Here is a 10,658-nt window from a genome sequence, read left to right as displayed (position 1 = left end):
GCATGCCAGGTAACTGTCCTGGATAGGTTCTGACATCCCTAGAGCAGATACATAAGGTTCTTCTGACATCACAGCTAAGGCATGCCAGGTAACTGTCCTGATAGGTTCTCCCCAGATACACCTTCTGACATCACGGCTAAGGCATGCCAGGGTAACTGTCCTGATAGGTTCTCCCAGCTAAGGCATACCAGGTGAACTTGTCCTTCTGATACATTCTGACATCACAGCTAAGGCATGCCAGGTAACTGTCCTGATAGGTTCTCCCACGACCATTCTTCTGACATCACAGCTAAGGCATGCCAGGTAACCGTCTGATAGGCTCTCCCAGATACACCTTCTGACATCCACGGCTAAGGCATGCCAGGTAACTGTCCTGATAGGTCTCTCCCCAGATACACCTTCTGACATCACAGCTAAGGCATGCCAGGTAACTGTCCTGATAGGCTCTCTGACACCCTTCTGACATCACAGCTATGCTAACCCTGTCCTGACATCACAGCTTCTGAAGGCACTGCCAGGTAACTGTCCTGATAGGTTCTCCCAGATACACCTTCTGGACATCACGGCTCCAGGCATGCCAGGTAACTGTCCTGATAGGTTCTCCCCAGATACACCTTCTGACATCACGGCTGTCAAGGCATGCCAGGTAACATGTCCTGATAGGTTCTCCCAGATACAGATACACCTCTGACTCCCCATACCTGTATTTTATCCACGCTAAGGCATGCCAGGTAACTGTCCTGATAGGTTCTCCTCAGATACACCTTCTGACATCACGGCTCAGGCATGCCAGGTAACTGTCCTGATAGGTTCTCTCTTCTGACATCGACCACCTTCTGACATCACAGCTAAGGCATGCCAGGTAACCACCTTCTGACATCCTAAGGCATAGGCTGTCTGACACTCTGACCACCTTCTGACCATCACAGCTCAGGCATGCCAGGTAACTGTCCTGGATAGGCTCTCCCCAGATACACCTTCTGACATCACAGCTAAGGCATGCCAGGTAACTGTCCTGATAGGCTCTCCCCAGATACACCTTCTGACATCACAGCTAAGGCATGCCAGGTAACTGTCCTGAATAGGTTCTCACAGATAAACATCACCTAACTCCTGGGCTCTACATCACAGCTAAGGCATGCCAGGTAACTGTCCCTGGATAGGTTCTCCCAGATACACCTTCTGACATCACGGCTAAGGCATGCCAGGTGAACTGTCCTGACATCAGGGCATTCTCTGTCCTGACAGATACACCTTCTGGACATCACGGCTAAGGCATGCCAGGTAACTGTCCTGATAGGTTCTCCCCAGATACACCTTCTGACATCACAGCTAAGGCATGCCAGGTAACTGTCCTGATAGGTTCTCCCCAGACCACCTTCTGACATCACGGCTCAGGCATGCCAGTGTAACTGTCCTGATAGGTTCTCCCCACGACCACCTTCTGAGCATCACAGCTCAGGCATGCCAGGTGAACTGTCCTGATAGGCTCTCCATAACCACCTTCTGACATCACTGGCAAGGCATGCCAGGTAACTGTCCTGATAGGTTCTCCCCAGATACACCTTCTGACATCATCAGCTCAGGCATGCCAGGTAACTGTCCTGATAGGCTCTCCCCAGATACACCTTCTGACATCACAGCTAAGGCATGCCAGGTAACTGTCCTGATAGGTTCTCCCAGATACACCTTCTGACATCACAGCTAAGGCATGCCAGGTAACTGATCTGATAGGTTCTCCCCAGATACACCTTCTGACATCACAGCTCAGGCATGCCAGGTAACTGTCCTGATAGGCTTCTCCCCACGATACCACCTTCTGACATCACAGCTAAGGCATGTGCCAGGTAACTGTCCTGATTAATCTGTACACGAACCTTTCTTCTGACATCACAGCTAAGGCATGCCAGGTAACTGTCCTGATAGGCTCTCTACACTGACATCACATTTGACATCACAGCTAAGGCATGCCAGGTAACTGTCCTGTAGGTTCTCCCCAGATACACCTTTGACAGGGGACAGCAGGTAACTGTCCTGGATAGGCTCTCCCCAGATACACCCTTCTGACATCACAGCTAAGGCATGCCAGGTAACTGTCCTGAAAGGTTCTCTCAAATACCACCTTCTGACATCACAGCTAAGGCATGCCAGGTAACTGTCCTGATAGGTCTTCCAGACACACCTTCTGACATCATAGCTCAGGCATGCCAGGTAACTGTCCTGATAGGCTCTCCACATAAACCACCTTCTCTGACATCGTTGCCAAGGCATGCCAGGTAACCGTCCTTGATAGGTTCTCCAGATACACCTTCTGACATCACAGCTCAGGCATGCCAGGTAACTGTCCTGATAGGCTCTCTACACGCACTGCCACCTTCTGACATCACAGCTAAGGCATGCCAGGTAACTGTCCTGATAGGTTCCTCTACACGACCACCCCTGACATCACATGCCAAGGCATGCCAGGTAACCGTCCTGATAGGTTCTCCCCAGGCTACACCTTCTGACATCACAGCTCAGGCATGCCAGGTAACTGTCCTGGGATAGGTTCTCCCCAGATACACCTTCTGACATCACAGCTAAGGCATGCCAGGTAACTGTCCTGATTGGTCGTGGAGAACCTTTCTTCTGACATCACAGGCTAAGGCTGACCACTGGGAGCTGACCAATGGGAGCTGACCACTGGGATCTGACCAATGGGAGCTGACCACTGGGAGCTGACCACTGGGATCTGACCACTGGGATCTGACCAATGGGAGCTGACCACTGGGATCTGACCACTGGGATCTGACCACTGGGAGCTGACCAATGGGAGCTGACCACTGGGAGCTGACCACTGGGATCTGACCACTGGGATCTGACCAATGGGAGCTGACCACTGGGAGCTGACCACTGGGAGCTGACCACTGGGAGCTGACCACTGGGATCTGACCACTGGGATCTGACCACTGGGATCTGACCACTGGGATCTGACCACTGGGATCTGACCAATGGGATCTGACCACTGGGATCTGACCACTGGGATCTGACCACTGGGATCTGACCAATGGGATCTGACCACTGGGAGCTGACCACTGGGATCTGACCACTGGGATCTGACCACTGGGATCTGACCAATGGGATCTGACCAATGGGATCTGACCACTGGGATCTGACCACTGGGAGCTGACCACTGGGATCTGACCACTGGGAGCTGACCACTGGGATCTGACCAATGGGAGCTGACCACTGGGATCTGACCACTGGGATCTGACCAATGGGAGCTGACCACTGGGAGCTGACCACTGGGATCTGACCACTGGGATCTGACCACTGGGAGCTGACCACTGGGATCTGACCAATGGGATCTGACCACTGGGATCTGACCAATGGGAGCTGACCACTGGGAGCTGACCAATGGGAGCTGACCACTGGGAGCTGACCACTGGGAGCTGACCACTGGGATCTGACCACTGGGATCTGACCAATGGGAGCTGACCACTGGGAGCTGACCACTGGGATCTGACCAATGGTAGCTGACCACTGGGATCTGACCAATGGGAGCTGACCACTGGGAGCTGACCACTGGGATCTGACCAATGGGAGCTGACCACTGGGAGCTGACCACTGGGATCTGACCACTGGGAGCTGACCACTGGGATCTGACCACTGGGATCTGACCACTGGGATCTGACCAATGGGAGCTGACCAATGGGAGCTGACCACTGGGAGCTGACCACTGGGATCTGACCAATGGGAGCTGACCACTGGGATCTGACCAATGGGAGCTGACCACTGGGATCTGACCACTGGGATCTGACCACTGGGAGCTGACCAATGGGAGCTGACCACTGGGAGCTGACCAATGGGAGCTGACCACTGTTGACCAGACCACTGTTGACCAGACCACTGTTGACCACACCACTGTTGACCACACCACTGTTGACCAGACCACTGTGGGTGTACTGTGGTGTACCTGTAGTGTAGTGTACTATAGGGTAGTGTAGTGTACTATACTGTACTATAGGGTAGTGTACTGTACTATAGGGTAGGGTAGTGTACTATAGGGTAGTGTACTGTACTATAGTGTAGTGTAGTGTACTATAGGGTAGTGTACTGTACTGTACTATAGGGTAGTGTACTGTACTATAGTGTACTGTACTATAGGGTAGTGTAGTGTACTATAGGGTAGTGTACTGTACTATAGTGTAGGGTAGTGTACTATAGGGTAGTGTACTGTACTATAGGGTAGTGTAGTGTACTATAGGGTAGTGTAGTGTACTATAGTGTAGTGTACTATAGGGTAGTGTACTGTACTATAGTGTAGGGTAGTGTACTGTACTATAGGGTAGTGTAGTGTACTATAGTGTAGTGTACTATAGGGTAGTGTACTGTACTGTACTATAGGGTAGTGTACTGTACTATAGTGTACTGTACTATAGTGTACTGTACTATAGGGTAGTGTAGTGTACTATAGGGTAGTGTAGTGTACTATAGGGTAGTGTAGTGTACTATAGGGTAGTGTAGTGTACTATAGGGTAGTATAGTGTACTATAGGGTAGTATAGTGTACTATAGGGTAGTGTAGTGTACTATAGGGTAGTGTACTATAGGGTAGTGTACTGTACTATAGTGTAGGGTAGTGTACTATAGGGTAGTGTACTGTACTATAGGGTAGTGTACTGTACTATAGGGTAGTGTAGTGTACTATAGGGTAGTGTAGTGTACTATAGGGTAGTGTACTGTACTATAGTGTAGGGTAGTGTACTATAGTGTAGTGTACTATAGGGTAGTGTACTGTACTGTACTATAGGGTAGTGTACTGTACTATAGTGTAGTGTACTATAGGGTAGTGTAGTGTACTATAGGGTAGTGTAGTGTACTATAGGGTAGTGTACTATAGGGTAATATAGTGTACAATAGGGTAGTATAGTGTACTATAGGGTAGTGTAGTGTACTATAGGGTAGTGTAGTGTACTATAGGGTAGTGTACTATAGGGTAGTGTAGTGTAATATAGGGTAGTATAGTGTACTATAGGGTAGTGTAGTGTACTATAGGGTAGTGTAGTGACTGTACTGTACTATAGGGTAGTGTAGTGTACTATAGGGTAGTGTAGTGTACTATAGGGTAGTGACTGTACTGTACTATAGGGTAGTGTAGTGTACTATAGGGTAGTGTACTGTACTGTACTATAGGGTAGTGTACTATAGGGTAGTGTACTATAGGATAGTGTAGTGTACTATAGGGTAGGGTAGTGTACTATAGGGTAGTGTAGTGTACTATAGTGTACTGTACTATAGGGTAGTGTAGTGTACTATAGGGTAGGGTAGTGTACTATAGTGTAGTGTACTATAGGGTAGTGTACTGTACTATAGGGTAGTGTAGTGTACTATAGTGTACTGTACTATAGGGTAGTGTAGTGTACTATAGGGTAGTGTACTGTACTATAGGGTAGTGTACTGTACTATAGGGTAGTGTAGTGTACTATAGTGTACTGTACTATAGGGTAGTGTACTGTACTATAGGGTAGTGTAGTGTACTATAGGGTAGTGTACTGTACTATAGGGTACTATACTATAGGGTAGTGTACTGTACTATAGGGTAGTGTAGTGTACTATACTATAGGGTAGTGTAGTGTACTATAGGGTAGTGTACTGTACTATAGGGTAGTGTAGTGTACTATAGTGTACTGTACTATAGGGTAGTATAGTGTACTGTACTGTACTATAGGGTAGTGTAGTGTACTATAGGGTAGTGTACTATAGGGTAGTGTACTGTACTATAGGGTAGTGTACTGTACTATAGGGTAGTGTAGTGTACTATAGTGTACTGTACTATAGGGTAGTGTACTGTACTATAGGGTAGTGTAGTGTACTATAGGGTAGTGTACTGTACTATAGGGTACTATACTATAGGGTAGTGTACTGTACTATAGGGTAGTGTAGTGTACTATAGTGTACTGGTCTGTACTATAGGGTAGTGTAGTGTACTGTACTATAGGGTAGTGTAGTGTACTGTACTATAGGGTAGTGTAGTGTACTATACTGTACTATAGGGTAGTGTACTATACTGTACTGTACTATAGGGTAGTATAGTGTACTGTACTGTACTATAGGGTAGTATAGTGTACTATACTGTACTGTACTATAAGGTAGTATAGTGTACTGTACTGTATTATAGGGTAGTGTAGTGTACTATAGGGTAGTGTACTATAGGGTAGTGTAGTGTACTATAGTGTAGTGTACTATAGTGTACTGTACTGTAATATAGGGTAGTGTAGTGTACTATAGGGTAGTGTAGTGTACTATAGGGTAGTGTAGTGTACTATAGTGTAGTGTACTATAGTGTAGTGTACTATAGGGTAGTGTAGTGTACTGTACTATAGGGTAGGGTAGTGTACTATAGTGTAGTGTACTATAGTGTAGTGTACTATAGGGTAGTGTAGTGTACTGTACTATAGGGTAGGGTAGTGTACTATAGGGTAGTGTAGTGTACTATAGGGTAGTGTACTTTACTATAGGGTAGTGTAGTGTACTATAGTGTACTGTACTATAGGGTAGTGTAGTGTACTATACGGTACTGTACTATAGGGTAGTGTAGTGTACTATAGGGTAGTGTAGTGTACTATACTGTACTATAGTGTAGGGTAGTGTACTATAGGGTAGTGTAGTGTACTATAGGGTAGTGTACTGTACTGTACTATAGGGTAGTGTAGTGTACTATAGGGTAGTGTACTGTACTATAGTGTAGTGTACTATAGGGTAGTGTACTATAGGGTAGTGTAGTGTACTATAGGGTAGTGTACTATAGTGTAGTGTACTATAGTGTAGTGTACTATAGGGTAGGGTAGTGTACTATAGGGTAGTGTACTGTACTATAGGGTAGGGTAGTGTACTATAGTGTAGTATACTATAGGGTAGTGTAGTGTACTATAGGGTAGTGTAGTGTACTATAGTGTAGTGTACTATAGTGTAGTGTACTATAGGGTAGTGTACTGTACTGTACTATAGGGTAGTGTAGTGTACTATAGGGTAGTGTACTGTACTATAGTGTAGTGTACTATAGGGTAGTGTAGTGTACTATAGGGTAGTGTAGTGTACTATAGGGTAGTGTACTATAGGGTAGGGTAGTGTACTATAGTGTAGTGTACTATAGGGTAGGGTAGTGTACTATAGGGTAGTGTACTGTACTATAGGGTAGGGTAGTGTACTATAGTGTAGTGTACTATAGGGTAGTGTAGTGTACTATAGTGTAGTGTACTATAGTGTAGTGTACTATAGTGTAGTGTACTATAGGGTAGTGTACTGTACTATAGGGTAGTGTACTGTACTATAGGGTAGTGTACTGTACTATATAGGGTAGTGTACTGTACTATAGGGTAGTGTACTGTACTATAGGGTAGGGTAGTGTACTATAGTGTACTGTACTATAGGGTAGTGTAGTGTACTATAGTGTAGTGTACTATAGGGTAGTGTACTGTACTATAGGGTAGTGTAGTGTACTATAGTGTACTGTACTATAGGGTAGTGTAGTGTACTATAGGGTAGGGTAGTGTACTATAGTGTAGTGTACTGTACTATAGGGTAGTGTAGTGTACTATAGTGTAATATACTATAGGGTAGTGTACTGTACTATAGGGTAGTGTAGTGTACTATAGGGTAGTGTACTGTACTATAGGGTAGGGTAGTGTACTATAGTGTACTGTACTATAGGGTAGTGTAGTGTACTATAGGGTAGTGTAGTGTACTATAGGGTAGTGTACTGTACTATACTATAGGGTAGTGTACTGTACTATAGGGTAGTGTAGTGTACTAAATCAAATCCAATTTTATTTGTCACATACACATGGTTAGCAGATGTTAATGTGAGTGTAGCGAAATGCTTGTGCTTCTAGTTCCGACAATGCAGTAATATCTAACAAGTAATCTAACTAACAATTCCAAAACTACTGTCTTATACACAGTGTAAGGGGATAAAGAATATGTACATAAGGATATATGAGTGAGTGATGGTACAGAGCAGCATACAGTAGATGGTATCGAGTACAGTATATACATATGAGACGAGTATGTAGACAAAGTAAACAAAGTGGCATAGTTAAAGTGGCTAGTGACATAAGAATGCAGTCGATGATCTAGAGTACAGTATATACGTATGCATATGAGATGAATAATGTAGGGTAAGTAACATTATATAAGGTAGCATTGTTTAAAGTGGCTAGTGATATATTTACATCATTTCCCATCAATTCCCATTATTAAAGTGGCTGGAGTTGGGTCAGTGTCAATGACAGTGTGTTGGCAGCAGCCACTCAATGGTGGCTGTTTAACAGTCTGATGGCCTTGAGATAGAAGCTGTTTTTCAGTCTCTCAGTCCCAGCTTTGATGCACCTGTACTGACCTCGCCTTCTGGATGATAGCGGGGTGAACAGGCAGTGGTTCGGGTGGTTGATGTCCTTGATGATCTTTATGGCCTTCCTGTAACATCGGGTGGTGTAGGTGTCCTGGAGGGCAGGTAGTTTGCCCCCGGTGATGCGTTGTGCAGACCTCACTACCCTCTGGAGAGCCTTACGGTTGAGGGCGGAGCAGTTGCCGTACCAGGCGGTGATACACCCCGACAGGATGCTCTCGATTGTGCATCTGTAGAAGTTTGTGAGTGCTTTTGGTGACAAGCCGAATTTCTTCAGCCTCCTGAGGTTGAAGAGGCGCTGCTGCGCCTTCTTCACGACGCTGTCAGTGTGAGTGGACCATACTATAGTGTACTATAGGGTAGTGTACTGTACTATAGGGTAGTGTAGTGTACTATACTGTACTATACTATAGGGTAGTGTACTGTACTATAGGGTAGTGTAGTGTACTATACTGTACTATACTATAGGGTAGTGTACTGTACTATAGGGTAGTGTAGTGTACTGTACTATAGGGTAGTGTAGTGTACTATACTGTACTGTACTATAGGGTAGTGTACTGTACTGTACTATAGGGTAGTGTACTATAGGGTAGTGTAGTGTACTATAGTGTAGTGTACTATAGGGTAGTGTAGTGTACTGTACTATAGGGTAGTGTAGTGTACTATAGGGTAGTGTACTGTACTATAGGGTAGTGTAGTGTACTATACTGTACTATAGGGTAGTGTAGTGTACTATACTGTACTATAGGGTAGTGTAGTGTACTATAGTGTACTGTACTGTACTATAGGGTAGTGTACTATAGTGTACTATAGGGTAGTGTACTATACTGTACTATAGGGTAGTGTACTATACTGTACTATAGGGTAGTGTAGTGTACTATACTGTACTGTACTATAGGGTAGTGTAGTGTACTATAGTGTACTATAGTGTACTGTACTGTACTATAGTGTACTATACTATAGTGTACTATAGGGTAGTGTAGTGTACTATAGGGTAGTGTACTGTACTATAGGGTAGTGTAGTGTACTATAGGGTAGTGTAGTGTACTATAGTGTAGTGTACTATAGGGTAGTGTACTGTACTATAGGGTAGTGTAGTGTACTATAGGGTAGTGGAGCTGTAGAGAGCTGAGTACCAGTGTCAAGGCTCTGACTGATACATAGACAGATACTTCTGCTTTCTGACTGATGTGGAGGAGGAGGCAGTAAACATAATGGTCAGATAGTGTTGACACACTCCTCACACGGAGGGCTTGTTGTGTCTCGCTCTCACAATCTATCTCTCTCTCTCTCTCACGGTCTTCATCTCTCATGATATCTCTCTCTCTCTCTCTCACGGTCTTCATCTCTCATGATATCGATCTCTCTCTCTCTCTCTCTCTCACGGTCTTCATCTCTCATGAAATCGATCTCTTTCTCTGGCTCTCTTTGTTCGATCACGATCCGTGTCTCTCTCTCTCTCTCTGCAGTTTTCCATTTTTCTATTTTGTTCTTCTCCTGAAAACAAAACAAACCCCTGTTTTTCTACCAGCCTGTGTGAATCGTTTCTCTCCCCTTCTTCTTCTCTGTGTGTCCGTCCTGTAGGTGTGCAGTACGTGGATCGGTAGTGGTGTGGTCAGTGACCTGAATGATCTTCGTCGCGTCCACAATCTCCTGGTATCCTCGCTGGACAAGGTGCAGGCTGGGAAGGGTTCCTCCAGCCAGCTGTACAGTGAGAGTGCTACCACCATGGAGAAATTGGCCGTGCTGAAGGCCTGGGCTGAGGTGAGTTGGTAAATCTACCGGTTTCACGACAGTATTAAAACCCTCCTGAACATTCTATGGCATTTTAATATTTTTTGCTCCTTGGGTCTTTATCGGGTCTTTTTTCTGATCACAACTGTTTGTAACGGTACCGTTCGTGACGGGGACCTTGGTCCGGTCCGCACTGTGAACCCAAATAAATACATTTAAAAACATATATACAAAATCATAACACTAGGCCTTTAGACTATAGACTATAGGCTGGAGGCCTGTAACACTATAGACTATAGACTGGAGGCCTGTAACACTATAGACTATAGGCTGGGCTGGAGGCCTGTAACACTATAGACTATAGGCTGGGCTGGAGGCCTGTAACACTATAGACTATAGGCTGGGCTGGAGGCCTGTAACACTATAGGCTGGAGGCCTGTAACACTATAGACTATAGGCTGGGCTGGAGGCCTGTAACACTATAGACTATAGGCTGGGCTGGAGGCCTGTAACACTATAGACTATAGGCTGGATAT

The sequence above is a fragment of the Oncorhynchus nerka genome, unplaced genomic scaffold (assembly GCF_034236695.1).
Source record: "Oncorhynchus nerka isolate Pitt River unplaced genomic scaffold, Oner_Uvic_2.0 unplaced_scaffold_2666, whole genome shotgun sequence".
NCBI classification, from domain to species: Eukaryota; Metazoa; Chordata; class Actinopteri; order Salmoniformes; family Salmonidae; genus Oncorhynchus; species Oncorhynchus nerka.
This window is presented reverse-complemented; position numbering follows the sequence as displayed.